This window comes from Cygnus olor, chromosome 11 (genome assembly GCF_009769625.2).
Source record: "Cygnus olor isolate bCygOlo1 chromosome 11, bCygOlo1.pri.v2, whole genome shotgun sequence".
In the NCBI taxonomy this organism is placed as follows: Eukaryota; Metazoa; Chordata; class Aves; order Anseriformes; family Anatidae; genus Cygnus; species Cygnus olor.
In genome coordinates this window covers 19,770,619-19,787,577 of record NC_049179.1, presented here as the reverse complement: position 1 = coordinate 19,787,577, position 16,959 = coordinate 19,770,619, and the positions used below count along the sequence as shown (strand labels likewise).

Genomic DNA, 16,959 nt, shown 5'->3' with positions numbered 1-16,959 from the left:
ACAACGTTTTGGGGAAAGATAGTGAATTCAATTTGAAATGCAGTGGGTGCTGCCTGCTGTGACTGTGAAGAACGCACATCCATGTGCCTACTCTGTGTCATTCAGTGACTGCAATAAAAGTAAGGTTAATTAAATGAAAGTGACTGAGATCACTTCTCTAATTTGTTCACCGTTTCACAGAGAAAAATCTAAGACCTTTGGGCTAAGTTCATGCACTGCTGATACTGCTGAGGAGCTGCATGCTTATTTCTAATATACCAGTTAGACAATTTTTTAAAGTTTCAGTTTCCCTCCTCCCTTCCTTCTTCTTTTGGAGAGCAACCTCTTAGAAGTAAAAGTCAGTCTAAGGTTGAGTCACTGAAGGTAAGAGAGATGTTTACACTTCATCTGAGTTTGTCCTAATGAGGTCAGAGTCAAACTTCTGTGCTGATCTGGTAATTGATTTTATGCAGGGAAGAAGTTTGTGCAGGGATAACCAGAACTGACAGGATAACAGGAGCATCCTTAATTGTTTTGAAATAAAAGCTGCTAATGAGTTCAAAATAATAGAATCAGAAGATCTCAATAAATGTCAAAGAGTGAAGGTGGAATGCAGAACAGCTGCAGACCAGTGAGACATACATTTTTTCATAGTTTTCCTTTAAGTGCTTGAGAAACAAAACATGGCAGAGCAGATCCAAAGAGAGCAGTATAAATATTTCTTTCTTCTCATAGAGTATGCCTTACTTCATACAGTGCTCCCCTGGATAACAGTAGTAAATACTAGAAAAGCTTTTGTTTTATGAGTGAGAGAAGTCCTTTAAAGTTCAATTACGTGTTTGTTCTTGCCTATGTTGGGAACTGTGAGCCTCTCAGGAGGTCTTTCCCTGCTTGGAAAAACATGTCAGGAGAAGCAGTGCAGAATTTCAATGTGGTACCTTTTGAAAGAAGTTGCTTGGTGTTTTGGCAAAGAAATGTGTCAGGTCATTGGAGAATACCAGCTTTTGGCTCAGGTTTCCCAAGCTCGAAGCATGACTCATCTTACAGATGGCTGACAACAATATGACCTAGGAAACTAATTTTGAGCACAGAAGTAAAACGGTTTATTGTGTAGGTTATTAGGCGTCTATATGGGGAAATGGAACATGTACAAGGCAAGAGCAAGTATTCACACACAGGTGTGATATATCGTTGGCTGTTAAATGTAATGCCATTTTACTTGCTTACCAGTATTTGTCAGTTGGCACCACACAGGTGAACCTTTTTGATGTACCTCACTCCTCCTGTCCTGGCAAAGCAACCGCTGGGTTTTCTTCTTGCAAAGGGACTTGTTCCTCAGCTTTGTAAAACCTGTGACTATATGATACTAACTCCCTCCCTCCCTCCCTCCCTTCCCATCTTAAGAGCTAGGCTACGTAGCTAAATGGGGATACATCAGCCAAATTTGTGTTTATATTTAAGATGGCGACAGAGAAATATATAAAAATGCATATAGCAAATTATGGTCGGTTACTGTGCCTATAAACACAACTCTGCCGTAGACAGCCTAATGGTGGGGTTACGTAAGCTATGAGGTCTGATAGAGGCTGACAAAAAATGGTGAAGTGACAAGAAGGAGAGTCAGGGTATTAAAGTCCAGGATTCACACATTTCTGGAATCAATAGCAATCTTATATTTTCTTTTGAAAAATACTTTTTTTCTCTCCAAGAACTCCATCACCTGGGTAGCGGATGCAAGATTTGATTGTCTTATAGTGTATCTTTGAAGTTGGTTCTTCCATTTTTAAAGTAATTTTGAAGCAACTGGCAGTTCAGTATCTGCTTCTAACTCCAATACAAAACTGAATAAATGCTTTCTTTTCTCTTGGAGATTCTTTCTCGTGGATCGTTAATTCAGTAAAAGCCAGATATTGTAAAAAATAGTACCCATATCTGGTCTGAGGATTAGTATGCCACTCCTTGCACTCGCAAAAATGTGTAATACAGTTCTCACCTAGCTGTGCTCTAGATGCCAATACTCACTGTCTTTTAAAGATTCAGTCTCCTTCATACTCTGCAGCAGAGAAGTGCTAATAAGAGAAGTTGACTGTTTTCTGAACAAAGACCATATAAAATCAAGATCACTGCCCGTAGCTCTTCCATTTGGCTGCACTTCCAAAGTAGAATTCTTTGCCTTCATTTGTGGGAAAGCATATAAAAACTCCCTCCATTTGTTAGCAAAAGTGATAAAATATGCATAAATGTCATAGCTGAAGGTCTGGGAATTTTATTACTTTAGATCAGAGTGGCTGTGGGTGATGGAGCACTGGAACAGGCTGCCCGGGGAGGTTGTTGAGTCTCCTTCTCTGGAGATACTCAAGGCCCGTCTGGACACCTACCTGGGCAACCTGCTGTAGGGAACCTGCTTTGGCAGAGGGGTTGGACCTGATGATCTCCTGAGGTCCCTTCCAACCCCTACAATTCTGTAAGTCTGTGATTATAGTGACAATATTGCTTTTACCAACAAATCCATAGTCTTAAATAAGAAATATATCAAGTTAGTTTAACAAGGTCTATATTCTGTAATCCCGTGTCAACTGCATTAGTTTTATCACCCTCCTTTAATTATTTTTGTTGAATCCCACATTAATTAGACTTTGTTATTTTGCCTGGGATTGCTCTTTGACTGACAAGCCTATAATTACCTGGATTATCCCATTTATCCTTTAAAATTATTTTACTTAACATTACAAGGAACATGCTAATTTTCTTTTTTATTCTGTGGAAAGAAAATTATGATGTATTCGTGCGTTGTTAGGATTCAGATTTTCTCCCTGGATTTGTGTTGCGAACCACCTTGCTATCTTTAAGTTTTCAATACCGGTTACCACCACTGGGAGACACTATTAAACTGATTTGCGGTTGAAATGACACTTCAGCTTCCATTACCACATCTAATAGGCTAAAATTCAACCTTTCAGCTTCTGCGAACAAGCTGCTTTGAGTTGCTTATAACATAACTAGACAAATTTCTTCTACAAAATACACTGGAAACTGATGCTGTTCTGTAGTACAATAAAAAGAACTACACACGCACAAAAAAACACCCACCTGTCTTGCAGATCACTTTAAGCATGGCAGGAGTATGAAACTACATGATGTTTACAATTACTGGAAGCATTAAAGCAATTTATTTATCACAATCTCTCATAGCTACTATAGTATGCATTTGATTCTCTTCCCATGACCCTTTTTTTCTTTGGATACATTTCAAAAGTTTATTCTATCACTGCAATCGCAAGGATGCGTACTATTTTGTTTCACCTACTTTCTGTACCTTTGTTCATTCCAGATACTCACTGATGAGAGATCTCAAATATTTAAAGGAAAACAGCCTTTGTACTAGTATCATTAGGATGTTAAACTTCAGCTGATTAAGGAGCTTTCATTTATTTTTAGATGATAAAAATTTGGTGGATTCCAGTCTTTCATGATGTTTTCATGATGTTCAGATTTGTTGTGTTAGAAATTACCAAAATAATTTAGATGGATCAAAGGAAGAGTCCACCAGACCAATCTTTTTGCCAACAAAATGCGTTTGAGTTGGTTGGAGCCTTTACAATGAAATGATGCTCTCTTGTGCCTTAGCCTCTGCAGTAATTCCTGTATGGTTCAAAGGATAATCACAGTTAGGGATGGAAAGACCTAACAGGTCACCTTTTCCTCCCACTACCAAATTGGGATTGTTCCCTACAGTATATCAGGCTCAAGTTTGGGGTTAGTGCTGCAGAATATAATGCTCTAAGATATATTTATTTATATACCATAGGAAATAGAAAACAGAGTTGTGTAAGGGTGACTTTTTTTTTTTCTTGTCCCCTGCTTTCAAAAGCACAAGGAGAAATTTCTGGGTGATTAATTTCCTCTTAGGTTCCTATCATGAGAAATCCAGTGGGCTTGTGGCTGACCTGTGGGCAACTCCGCTGTACAAATAAGATACAAAAGGCTTTCCTTGAGAGCTCGGAGATGTATATTGAAACTAAAGGAAAATAGATCATACTGTATTTTTGGTTTACAGCTGTGCTTCTTAGCTGTTTTGAATTTTACTCACTAAAAGGGTATAAATAAAGGTTTTATATAGCCATAACTACTTTGTCTGCTGGAAAAACATATTGCCTAGCAGGGCTGGGCAAGTAACAGTTTACGCTTGTTTTTTTTAAATTGTTTTCTAATAAAAAAAATGTACAATTTCAAAATGCATTTTTTTGCCAGAATTGTTGTCAAGAACTAATTCTTAGCCAGAAAATAATACAGATATTCCTCATAGTACGTAGCAATACTTTAACCTTCACTGCTTAGTTCTGTAAGTAATGATATTATTTGTGTTTCCTAACTGCAGGGGTGTGAAAACTGACCAGCAGTGGATTTCTTGAATTTAATGTAAAATTCATAAAATGACATATATACTGCTAACCATTTGAGGTTTTCATTTGGCAAATGTTCAAGCTTAAAATGTGTTTTTCATGATTATTCCCCTTATTAAAGCTCATTTGCTATTCATGGAAAGTGAGCACAAAAGGGATGTGAACAGTCAAAAGAAATCCATTTAAAAATTCAAATGAATATCCAAGGGAAATGGACTGCAGTGTTTGCCCAACTCTACTGGGCATACTCTGTTTATGAATGTCTTATTAGTAGGTACCTTTGTCATTGTCCTTAAGGCTTTCATCACAAATGTTAGATGGTTCCGTTATGACTTCATATTGCAGTTATTATGCAAAATTCATTCCCGAAATTGCTAAAATAGTTCCATTAGAGTGCTGCTGTGTGAGAGTGTGTTCACCATGTGGATGCTTCTTTTTCAAATCCGTCCAAAAGCTGTATTTGTTGTGATGCTGGCTACTGAGTTTCAGTGTGATGGAAAGGAGTCAAAGAAACTCAGATTGTCATCCTTTGCTGAAAGCTGAGAGATTACTTCCAGTGGCCTTGCTCAGCCAGTGGCCTCAGACGCTCCAGTTATCCCTCTTGGAACTGCCTTTGTAGAAATAATACTTGCCTAGTGATGGGAAGACTCTGGATCATCAATTGTGAGAGCAAAAAGGAGTCATTGCTGTTTATTTTCTACTTACACCAAGCTCCTGCTTGCTAAGTGGCTGAGCACCACTGAGAAGAGTCTGGCTCTGTCTTCTTTACCTCCCTCCTGTCAAATGTTTATGCACACTGATAAAATCCACCTTGAACTTTCTCTTTTCAAGACTAAGTAGTCCTAGCTATTCTATGTTAAGGTACCTCATAGAGTTTTATGCAGCGATAGACTTCAAATGAAACCAAGAAAAGAATTTTCAGGGGTTTTGGTTTTTGCGTTCCTGGATGGCAGTTAGGAATTATTTTCATTACAGGTCTATATAAATATAAGAAAATTGACCTGAAGCCCAATGGTAAAGACTAATATAAGTAGTTGCTCTGTAACATAAAAGCAAGTTGCAATAGCCCTAGCATGACAGCCTACTGTGTTACTCTTTGCTTACTCTAATGGGCTATAAGTTTTGTGTTATAGTTAAATAGTGTTATATTTGGGTGTTATCACTCCATATCATGCCATGTTGGAGGGTTGTGTGAGCAACTGCATGGTTTCTAGAGGTAGATTACAGAAAAATAATACGCTGCATCATTCAGCTTGAGGTTTTTGAGATGCATTAACTTGTGCAATGTGACGTCAAAGGCTAGTGCTTTTCAGAAAGGTCTTGCTTCTTAGCCAAATTTATAGCTGCTCGAATGGAGGCAAAGAAGGTCAAATAGTTTTCTAGGGATCATGTGCCAACTGAGCAAGTCAGCCAGGACTTGAGCCAAAGATCCATTCTCTTAGTTCATCGCCCTTGGCTGTAAATAGTGGACTTCATTCTGGTTTATGAAGATCTTAGGCAGGTAGCATAATGTTTTATAAGTTTCTGAGAGAGACTGAACTGCTGCTACAATGAGAAATAGCCTAATGCCCTAAGAAAAAGTTGAGAAAAGGTAAGATACAAAAAATGTTGTCAGAGGAAAAAATTAAAAACTATGTGTGACTTTTGTCTCTAACATAGCTCTTTCTGCTTTAGGGCTTTTCAGGATCTGGGACCAGTTGTATGGGATATAGATCACTAAGCCTGGGCTTAGGAGATCTGTTGGTGCTTGGTGGACATTTTGGAAGTAAGCAAGTGCCTCTACTCATCTCCACCTATCACTATAAACTGCAGGTGTAATTTTCAGAAAAAAATCCAAAACAAAATAACATAAAAGTTTCCTTGCAATCGAGCCTTGGACTGGTAGTTTACTCTGCTGTTGAATAGTCTGGACCAGGACACACAGGGGTTCTCTGGGAGAACCAGTAACGGGTTACACAGACAGGCAGTCTGTCACCTGTCTCCTCAACTGCCAAGGAGAAAATCCACCGTGGATATTATATTATATACATCACTTAACTTCAACACTCAAAGTAGGCATCTAAAGTTAAGGAGGTAGGCTGGCCTAGCTTCTTCCTAGGGGAGAGGAAAGAGACTTCTGTGCTTAGATACAGGTGACATGAATGCTCTTTTGAGTGTAACACTGCCCACTCAGTGCTGACAGTGTAAAGAGATTGCTAAATACATTTCATGTCCTCCCTTTACAGGTCGGAAAGGAAAGTGGCTGCTGCTGCACATGGTCCAAACAAAATCATCAGAGCGTGTGCTTTCCTAGTGTAAAGAGGCTGACATAGGTTTCCTAAGACATTGTAGATAAATCAGTAATAAGAGAGTATTTCAACACTTCCTATTCAGAAAAAAAAAATAAAATTGTTTAGCTCTAGAAATGGAGCTATGTTATGTGGCAGTGGACATGATCTGGAAGTTTCTGGGGACATGAAGGACATGAGAACACCCGTCAAATACCAAGATGCTCATTTAATCTAGTGAGAGACTGCCAAATTTTTATATTTTTTCATACCTCTTGATGCTTATTTTAGGTATTTTTCCCTCTTTCTCTAGTCCTGATTCCTCATTCCAGTACGTAGTGTGTGCTGCTGAGGAAGTGCAAGGCACCGCTGTGAGGAGTGTCCCCACCTGTTGGACCAGCAAGTGCAGCTCTGCAGGTAAGAGAAAGTTTCTCTGCTGATGTAAATTGAATGCAAAAGAGCAAACCTAGTTCTGTGGCAGAAATGTTCCAGTTCTGTGTTTAGAGTGAGGTGACATGAATAATCTTTCAGGTATGACAGCCTGTTCCTTTAGAAGCATATAAGAAGATGGAGGGACAATGCTGGATTATTTTGATCTAATATTTTTTTGCTTAAAATTGAGTTCAGCAAGTTATTTTCCAGCTTATCTCACCACCTTTCCTTTTTTTTCTGTCCTTCTGTCTCTTCAGTTTCCTTTTTGGAATTTAATATCTCCCATTGGTGATTTCTGTTCCTTATCTTCCCTTGATCTATTTCTGTTTCTCTGTTAGATTCTGTCCCCTTGAATCTCCAACTAATGTCTCCCCATACGTCAGATGTAAAAAAAAAAAAAAAAAAGAAAAAAAAGATGCAAGGCTGTGAAAAGAACTAGAAAATGTTTATGTGGTTGCAGTAGGCTGACCATTAAAATGACTTTATTTCTGCAGCATTTCAGATGCCGGGCTTGACAGTTTCATTTCCAAAACTATTTATACTCACAAAAGACCATAACAGCATTTCCATTATTTTCATTTATGATTTTTTTTTTGCCTATATTTTATCAAGTTAGCTTCTTCTCTTCAGGCCTGATTTCAGACAATAGTAATACAAAGTGGAAAAATCTTTTCTGAAAGAGACTGTAGCTTTTTAGCTATTAAAGCATCTTTCTGTGTCCCATCATATTTTTATCTCAGTCTACTTTTCAGCTTCTTCTGTTCATTTGATCCGATGTTATGACATGCAGGGGAGACTCAGATGAAAGTTTCACCTGAGGAGTGTGTGCGCTCATAGCTGAGGAACCTTACTAAAACTGCCTTCCTTGTTATTCACCAAAGTCCTCTTGGTGCTCCAGACACTTCTTCCAGAGCATGCCGTATGAAAGCAAAGGATAACCGTAACTATTATTTCACATTGAAAACAGAGGGAGTAGTTATGTTGCTAAACTAGTACCAGTGAGCATCACAATAGGCTAGGACGAAGAAGAATGATCCATTTTTATTTTCTTGCTTTTCTAAATATAGGCGAGCATGCATATGTGTAAGCATTTCTGTATGTGATGTTTCATTTTTCTTTCTGCTTCTGTATTTGTTTCATTGAAAAGAAAAAAAAGCACAATTGGGTGTTTTGGAAAGGAAGCTACAACTAATATTAAATATTTTTGAACAACAATGTTGTATTGAATTCTGCATACAGAGATTGTGAAATCTCATTCACTGGAAATTTATGAGAACAAGTTATAAGTTTGCTAGGAGCAGTCTAGGTGTCAGCTCTCGGGACTTCTCTACAGACCACCAGGCCCCTGTGGTATCAGTGGCTGTTAGAAGCGTAATGAAGACAACGCTTGCTATGATTTCATAGATTAAAGCATAGTGATGTCTTTGTTTCCCTCCAGCCTTTTACTTCTGTACTCTTGCCATAATTCCAGGGCAATGGTAAAATAAGTTTGTGATGATGTATGATAATAATAACTGTCTGAACTGTGGCCCTTACTACAATCTCATTTGCTTGCCTCAGAGCAACTGCTTGCCCGGGAAGGTCAGCAGGTTGTTTGCTTCCTGTTGAGCTAATTGGCAGGGTAACAACCACCGCCTGCCAAGCAAATGCATTTGTTTAATCTCTGCTGGTTGTGTATAAAAACTGCCAATAGACAAAAGAGACCCTTTTTTAAAGAGCTAATTTAGAGCTGGATGAAGATGAGTTCTTCCCTTAAACTCCGAAGTATCAGTATTAGCTGCTGTAAATAGGTACCAATAATATACATCCCACCTCAGTTCTGATCCCTCTCTTTACCTGACAGTGCTTTAGTAGATTAGGGGCACCATTGATCTCAACCTAGCATTAAAAGTTTACCAGAGCCAGGTGAGTTTGGCATCCATAGTTATATACTTAAAGGCTGATACCGATTGTAACTGCAAGATTAAATAGAACACAGGAGAGATGAGGAGCTTCTTGAATTGATTTAAGACATGCGTAGCAGAATTGCTAGTGGACAGTAGCTTTCTACTTCCATATAAAGGGCGTATGCAAGGCCCAAGGCAGGCAGTGCAAAGATTCTTGTTAATGTTGACGGACTTTTGATCAAGTCCTAAAGACAGAGTCGAGATTTAAAATGTATTGACTTTGAAACAAAGCTTCTGGTGCAATTACATAATTTCTATTATTCTCATTCAAACTGATGTGTGTTATTCATCATGCTGATCAGAACATGCGTTGCATCACTGTACTATTTCTGATTTGATGGTTGTGATAAACTTAGTAACCTCTTTCAGCCTGTGAAGTTATATGCTTCCTTCAGATCCTTCGTTTAGCTCTAAGTGCTTTTTAAGTTTCAAAGGACAAAAATTATGTTTGTTTTGGCCAATTAGAGACTACTGGAGGGATAGCGATTTGTTGTTGGTGGTGTTTTTTTTAAAGAATTCTTTTAGTACGGCTTCATCTTTGTCTCTTTCAGAGATTTCCATATTCTCCGTTTGCATGTTTTGTGACTGTTGTTGTTATCTCCATATAAAAGAGGGCTATCTGTTTGGTATCCTTAGGATTTGCAGGTTTTAATTAGAATGGATTTATGTTGATTAGAGTTGATGGGATTGAAATGCCACGTAGTTATTAATTTCCTAGTTTTAATTTTGCTACTTAGTCATATGTTACCAAAAATATCTTAGAAATATATTTTTCCCTTGTAAAGTGGCAAAACAGAGAAATAAATGCATTGCGGCATGCTGTCGTTTTGTGAATAAACTTCTGGCAGATCCTGACTTTTAAATTCTATCAATGTATGTTGAGCTGGGTGAAAATGTAAAGAAATATTTTCAGCCAAGTTTTCTTCAATTTTCATTGAAAACTGAAATAGAACTTGTGAGAATTTGGGGATTTGGTCATTTTCTTTCTAGAGCTAAGATGTTAGTGAACATTATTACCTGAAATTCCAAAATTTGAAAATGTCCACTGCAATTCTCATATCTGTAGCATATGCAGACAGACCCAGGTTCTGTACAGAGATTAATGTTAATCAGCATATAGAATGATATTTCCATTTTTACAGGTAGGAAAATGAGACATAAAATAACCCATGGTCCACCCTGATACTCATTACAATCAGTCTGAAGATGATTTTCACTCTAACAGGATAAGGTTCTGTGCAGAATGGACTAGCTCTGTAGGCTGCTCATCTCTGCAATAAAGAATAAAAGCATGAACAAAAAGTGCCAGAGCAGATAAAAATTCAGATACCTCCTTTCCAAAAGGCCCATGCTGAGCTCTTTGAAGATGGAGATAGTAGACCACAGCACTGAGATACACAATTCCAGTTGGCAGAGTTTTGGGCTAGGAATCAGGACTCCCAGGTTTTCTTTATTCCCTGATTTGTCATTGCAGCTGTCAGCAGTTACTTTTCTTTAATTTTGCCTTTACTCTTGCTTGCATTATTATTATTCTTATTTTGAGATTGTATATTACTGAATACACAGGAATCATATGAAGTTCTGGTTTTGATTAAAAACTCTGGATATTACCTTTCTGCAAATAAATTATAATGATTAAAAATAAATATGCTCATGCAAAATGGGGTACAGTTAAGAGAGAGTTTATATTCAGTGTTCACATTCAACCACTTCCTAAAACTTCAGGGTAGAAGTCTATCGTGAAGATAAATTCACAGCTTCTTTCATCTTGTCTCATTTTTCTATAATAAAACCTACTCCTGACTGAATACGAGACCAGTGAACTTATTTTTTTTTTGAAATTTCTTTCAAAAGAATCATAGCAATTTGATTTCCTTAGCGTGTCCAAAAAGTGCTGTGTACGTAACAGTGCATTTAATACAGATTTAAGATCTCTCCTTAATATTATGGCTATCTGGAGACAGCCATTTGAAGAAAACTGGCTAACATTTATGATAAATTTGCCCCAGCATATTTAGAGGTAAATAAGGTACAAATGAATATAACACATGGACTCATTTCAGAATGCCAGTCACCTGAATTTCTATCTGCTTTGGTCCTTATTTTACCTTTATTTTCTGTTTTACTTTTGCTTGCGTTTGGAATTCCAGTCAGCTCTCTTCAGAGGGGAATTTGCTAAGGGAGAGCAGTCTCTTGACTTTCCCTGTGAAGGAGCAGAATTTTAGGGAACTCTGTTGGTGTAAGCAGGCAAATTGAATCAGCCTTCTTTTAGCTGCTGATTCTATTCCCCTTTTTTGCTCTGTGTTTGCTCATGGCTGTTCCAGCCTTTGGGTTTCAGTGAAGGAGAAATTCTGGTACCTAATATCACTTGCTCTTCACTGAAGATCTCTTGCACTGCTACTGCTTTACATCAGTGCCAGCAGATATCCAGTTTGGGTCTGCCACTGTGGTTTCTGGTTTAAGGAAAGGCAAGTGCATCATCTTTAAGGCATGGCTCTCTGGATGATCAGACAAACTCAAGAGTTTGGTAATAGTCTGTGCAGCTTTTTATTCAATTATAGATACTGCTGATACTGTTTGCTAAATGTTTGATGACTGCTTGGTGGTGTGAAGCTGGGATTCCTCCCGTACCCTTGATTCTACCTCATCCAGTACTAAGGGTAATGTCCTGCAGACATTCAGGACCCTTACAGGTAAATTGTCCTTTAATTTTTAAAAACAGCATGTGAGGATGTGCTTGGAAGCAATGGGTTTTTTGCTGGAGTTGCAGTCTGTGTTTTCTTGATAGAAAAAACATCTAGTCTTTGAAGCTATCTGCATAGGAATTTTCACTAGAAAGACAGTAGTTGCGGCTGATTTATGTGGGTTTGCTACTAACTCTGCATTATATATGCTGCTTCTCATAATCTGCTTCTCATATTTTTTTTTTGTTGTGAACAATCTCCACTTCTCAGTACATATGCACAAGTCTCATAAGTATTAATAAAAATTTAGATGTTCTAGAGTGATTGTCAACCTATTTGGATATCCTTCTCTAATACTTACCAATATCATGTGCTTCAAATGAAAGCAGAATGTCATTCGTGTTGCTAGCCTGTGCTTGGGGATCCTGATACATTTCATATAGAATTACATATCAAAACTTTCTGTGTTCCTGATAGCTTGCCATTTATGCTATGAAGTTTGGGGACCGTAACATATCATAGCGATTTTAACTGCTTAAGCTATCCTAATTCATCAGAACAGTTGATCTTTTCATACAACAAAAATGTTTGTCACAGCAATCCTGCAGCAGGGAACTCCACTTGAATATTTTGTGAAAGATGGGCCTTTTATCCATTTTCATTTATAATAAAAAGAGTAATAGCTGTGACTTTCTTTGCTATTTTTGTTAGTAGATCAAATTTCTCCCTGAAGTAATCAGCTATAGTTCAGTTGAATGAACGCTATTTCTTCCATTTGCATAATTATTTTCTTCAGCTTTACCAAATCCTTTTTTTTATTTTTAAACTTATACCGTACTAAACAAAGAATAATTTCATGTCCTGGTCTAGTGCAGATGCCTTGATTAAGAAAAATAGCAGTGATTAAGAATGATGGTCATACACATGATTAAGAGCAGAATTTGACCTCATATAGGATAAGATTTACTCAAAATCTCTAATCATTAGCCAGTTTTTAACTCATTTTCAGTGCCTTTTATGTTGTATATGGGGGAAAAGACTCCAAAGTTGTCTTTGTTCATGGAAAAAACAATTGACATGATTGAATCAGGTCCTTTGTGCTTAGAATCTATTTGAAGTAGACGAGTAGCCGCTGGAACTGTTCTGTATACTTCTGGTAGTGTTACCCAGGATTAATGTTTTCTGATTTTTTTTTCATTACCTGTTTTTTAAGAATACTGGAGCAATTTGAATGCACCCTCATGTCTGTGAGAATGGGTCCACGTTATTAACAAAGGCAAATTAATTTTGTCTCGTAACTGTGAGGTATATCTAGGCTTTTCACCCTTTGGACTGAGGTATTGTATTTCTCCAAATTTGGTAGCTTAGTCAACAATTCTGTCACTGAAGAAAGTGAAATGTGAGTCCTAAGAATGCAGGCGTTACCTTTCCAAATGAGAATAAATTCTTGCAATTATTATTGGATAGATCAAGGAAGTCAAACAAAACATACGCAGAATTGTTTCTAGTTAGGAATGTATTTTCTATACTGCCTACAACTAATATGTTTGTATTTGATTTGGACACTTTGTATTTGTAGAAGGGAGTCATGCATAAATAAGGCCAACACTATTATTCAGTATTATTAATGATGTTGTCTACACATAGATTCTCAAAAACCAGAAAACTAATAAATTTTACATATTGGAAAAAAAATCACAGATAAATCAAACAAATATATAAATTCTTTAAAGTATTTAATATGTGTTAAGAGGACAGAATGATGAATTCAGTATTGAAAACCAATATCAAGTTTACAATTATGTACCATTTATCATCACTGATTGCACAGACAGCATATTATTGCAGGGAACAGAATGATTCATAAACTAAAACCGTGAATGGCTTTATAAAAAACTTAAAAGTCATGTTATGTCTGAAAAGCTTTGTTTTTCTCTTTCAAGCATTATTTTCAATAGTAAATTATACTTTCAGACAAATTATGCATATTTAATTTCCTGAGCTTTAAAATTAAATGTGCAATAACTTCAGAGTATTGAAAACTGATGAATTTACAATCACCTGATTCTGTGTAGTGTAATTTTCTGAGGCCAAATTCCCCCTTTAAGAAAAAAGAACATATGGAAAATGTAAAAGTGGATAGGAACTAGTTTTGAATTGGACATGCAGAAGCAAGCAAATAGAAGCAGTAAAAAGTGCTCTTGAAGGTGATTTGGCTTTGAAGAGAAAGCATGTACATGTGGCAATTTCTTACTCAGCAGATCTCCCAGGGTAAATTTCTGCTTCCCCCAAAAGTCAATGGCAAAGCTCCCAGTGACTTCATTGTTTTCAAACTTCCATTGTCTGTCTGTACTGAAGGACATACCTGCTTACCTTTGTGAAAGTGCTGCACTTCTTTAAAGTCCTGTCACCCCAGCTGTGCTTTGGGAGAGAAAAATGAATTCTTTTCTGGCTCGCACTTTATCAGCAGAATTATTAAGCAGTTTTCTGTTGCAGAGTCACTCCTGTAATACACTCCTGTTTTTTCTTTTATCCCCTCCAAATTCTTTTCTCAGTTTAATGTGGCTGCTCGAGTTGCATGGGAATAACCAAAGATACGATTTCACCAAACTGAGGTTGTGTACCAATAACTGAGGGTTATTTTGTCCTTCAGAATTTCAAAACTCATTCTAAATTATGGAAGAATCTTGCTAAGCTTGAAGGCTCAGCTTGATGTTATAACTGTAACTCTGAGCTAGACTCACTGAGTCGTCAGTAAGAAGAAAAAGGCCAAAATACCTTCTTATTTGTAAACGGTGCATTTTTAAAATAGACTGAATTAGAATCAATGTAATGCAATCTCATGCTGTTTTTCTTTTTAATTTTTTTTTACTCACCCTCCGTTTAGAGGGCAGTTGCATTTAAATAGAGACTGAAAATAAATGAGTATTGTAGTAGTCAACCTCAGAGGTAAAACACATACATTGCCAGTTGCATTGAAATTTACTATGGTCTACTACCCTTCAAATAGACAACCCTATTTCAGAGAATACAAGGACTATACTTTTGTTTCCAAATTAAACAGCTGAACTGTATGGGATTTTACATGAGAAGGAAGAGCAGGAATGAGTGCTTTGTCTCAAACATCTGTAAACATTCATGCAACAGTGTAATATCTTTTTTGACATGCAGGGCACTTGTAGTTTGACAGGACACTTCTCTTGAAAGTTTTAAAGAGAACTTTGAAAGACAAAAAAAAAACACATTTAGAAACAAAATTATAGCAACAAGCTGGCCTGAATTACTTTATGTAGACTGGTTCTGTCTCCATGCACTTCAGACAGCATCTTACTTTTTAAAAAGATCAGGGAAGCTAAATAGTTTCCCCAGCTGGAAACTGGTGACAGTGCTGAGTCACAAACAATGCCATCAGTATGGAGCAACTGGTGCTTTTAATATTCGTATACAAACAACAAAACTAATTACCTTTATTCAATAAATCTAGTTCAAATTTGATCTATTTAATTTTTTTAATTTTTGAAAATAATATAATAAATAAACATGATTGCTAATTCATTATTGAAATTCATTATTAGAATGTTTGTAAAAAAAAAAAAAAAGTAATTAAGAACAGGTAGGGAAAGATGGGGATGAATTGACCTCAGGCACCAGTAGTGCCGCAGCTCCTGGTCAGGTTGCCTTAACCATAGCTAATAAAGAAAAATAGCCTTGTGGAGCTAGTGAAAAAGCAGGGAGCTGGTTTTGCAGAAAAGAAGTGGGTAAGCCAGCAGTCACTTCCAGCACACGTGTTCTTCACTGTCTTTTTCTCCCAGTTTAGGTGGCTGGTGCAAGATTTAGGAGCACTGCAAACCAGGATAGAGCAGCAAGGGGAAGGTTAGGGACCTGGAGGCACAGAAGCAGCGGGAGGAGTGGAGAAATTTTTCAGGAGGCTGGGAGGTTGCAGTGAGTCCCTTGTGGAAACAGTGCATCGTTTCTGGCCCAAACTATCCCATTTGAAACTCTGCCATCACCTGCGGTCATGTACTGGCGTGTTACCAAGAAATGCACAGCGCAGGACAAAGGATTTTGGCAGCCTCACATGTACATAAAATATAGTATGATGTGGAGATCCATCGTGTGGCTACAATGAGATAATGTTCCATTAGCCATTTTGCTATATTATCAAATTGGTCTTGGTCTTACGTTTCTTCCATGCTGAGATGATTTAAAAAAGCCTGATAGCGGCCAATGTTATTGTTCTAATTAGAATATTATCAGTAATAGTAGATAACACCAATAGAGCATTTCATCCTGAAGAGACTGTACAAGATTAGCATAAGATTGCTGGCTAGGAGCTAAGTTAATGCAGCTGTTAAAATCACCTGGCACAAGTATTTTGATCTAAAGATTTTTAGTGTACGTTTATAACTTCTGGTACATCTTTCAGGAAGGAAATTGCAGCCATAGGATGCGATTTGTTCCCTGCCTGATATCTCTTCGGGCATCCAGTGTCACTGAGCAACCCTAAAAAGCAGCAGTGGTGCAGTCGATCTGACAGTACAAGGGCAGATCCTCTGGACGGTAGAGGATGCTAGAGAAGAGGTAGATTTTCCATCGTGCTTTTCTCTGTTAGCATCTCTCGGTCTTGCCTGGCATCAGCGCTAGCCAGCGTCTCTGTGTTTGCTTACAGCTGCATGCCCCTGCAAATGGATGCATGCGTGGAGTTGCAAACCGAGGCACCTTGAAACGGGTCCAGAAGTTTGCATGATCTCCCACTGAGCACATCCGAGGAGTTTGATAGGTTTCTGCTCTGGGCATCCCGTTCTTTCAGCTGCAGGAGGCAGGGACCCTTGGTTTTTTCTCACCTACCCTCTGCTGAGCCGCCAAGTGTTCCAGCCTCAGCTAGAGAGTTTGCTTCCTCATTTCCACGTACGCAGCTCGGGTGCAACCTTGGGATGCCAGAGCGTCAGTCTGATTCTTTGTCCTTTGAGTCTATTTACAGTGTTTCCATTGAATAGGACAAGGAAAAATAAATAAATAAAATCACAGAACAGAAGGCTCCGGCACTAGATCACGCTGCCTTCCTTCCCCCCCCCACCCCCCCCAGCAATAAATGGTTAAATAAACAACCAGCTGCCGACCCAACCACGAACGAGCGAAAAAGCCCCAAACCAGCGGCAGCGCCACGGGAAACGGGAAAGTTTCGGCGCTCGGAGCCGGCCCCAGCATCCCGGAGCTGCCGCCGCGCCTCGGTGCTGCGCTGGGGCCG

General features: G+C 38.1%; 1 protein-coding gene across 3 annotated transcripts in view; it reads left to right on the top strand.

The window, feature by feature from the left end:
• The window catches only part of MEGF11 (multiple EGF like domains 11), a 286,501-nt gene that overhangs the window by 1,803 nt on the left and 267,739 nt on the right, over positions 1-16,959 (top strand). For all 3 annotated transcript variants that reach the window (XR_005823454.1, XM_040570532.1, XM_040570531.1), the window contains exon 2: positions 6,963-7,066. The gene's annotated coding sequence lies outside the window, so the exon portion shown is untranslated. The remainder of the gene's footprint in view (positions 1-6,962; positions 7,067-16,959) is intronic.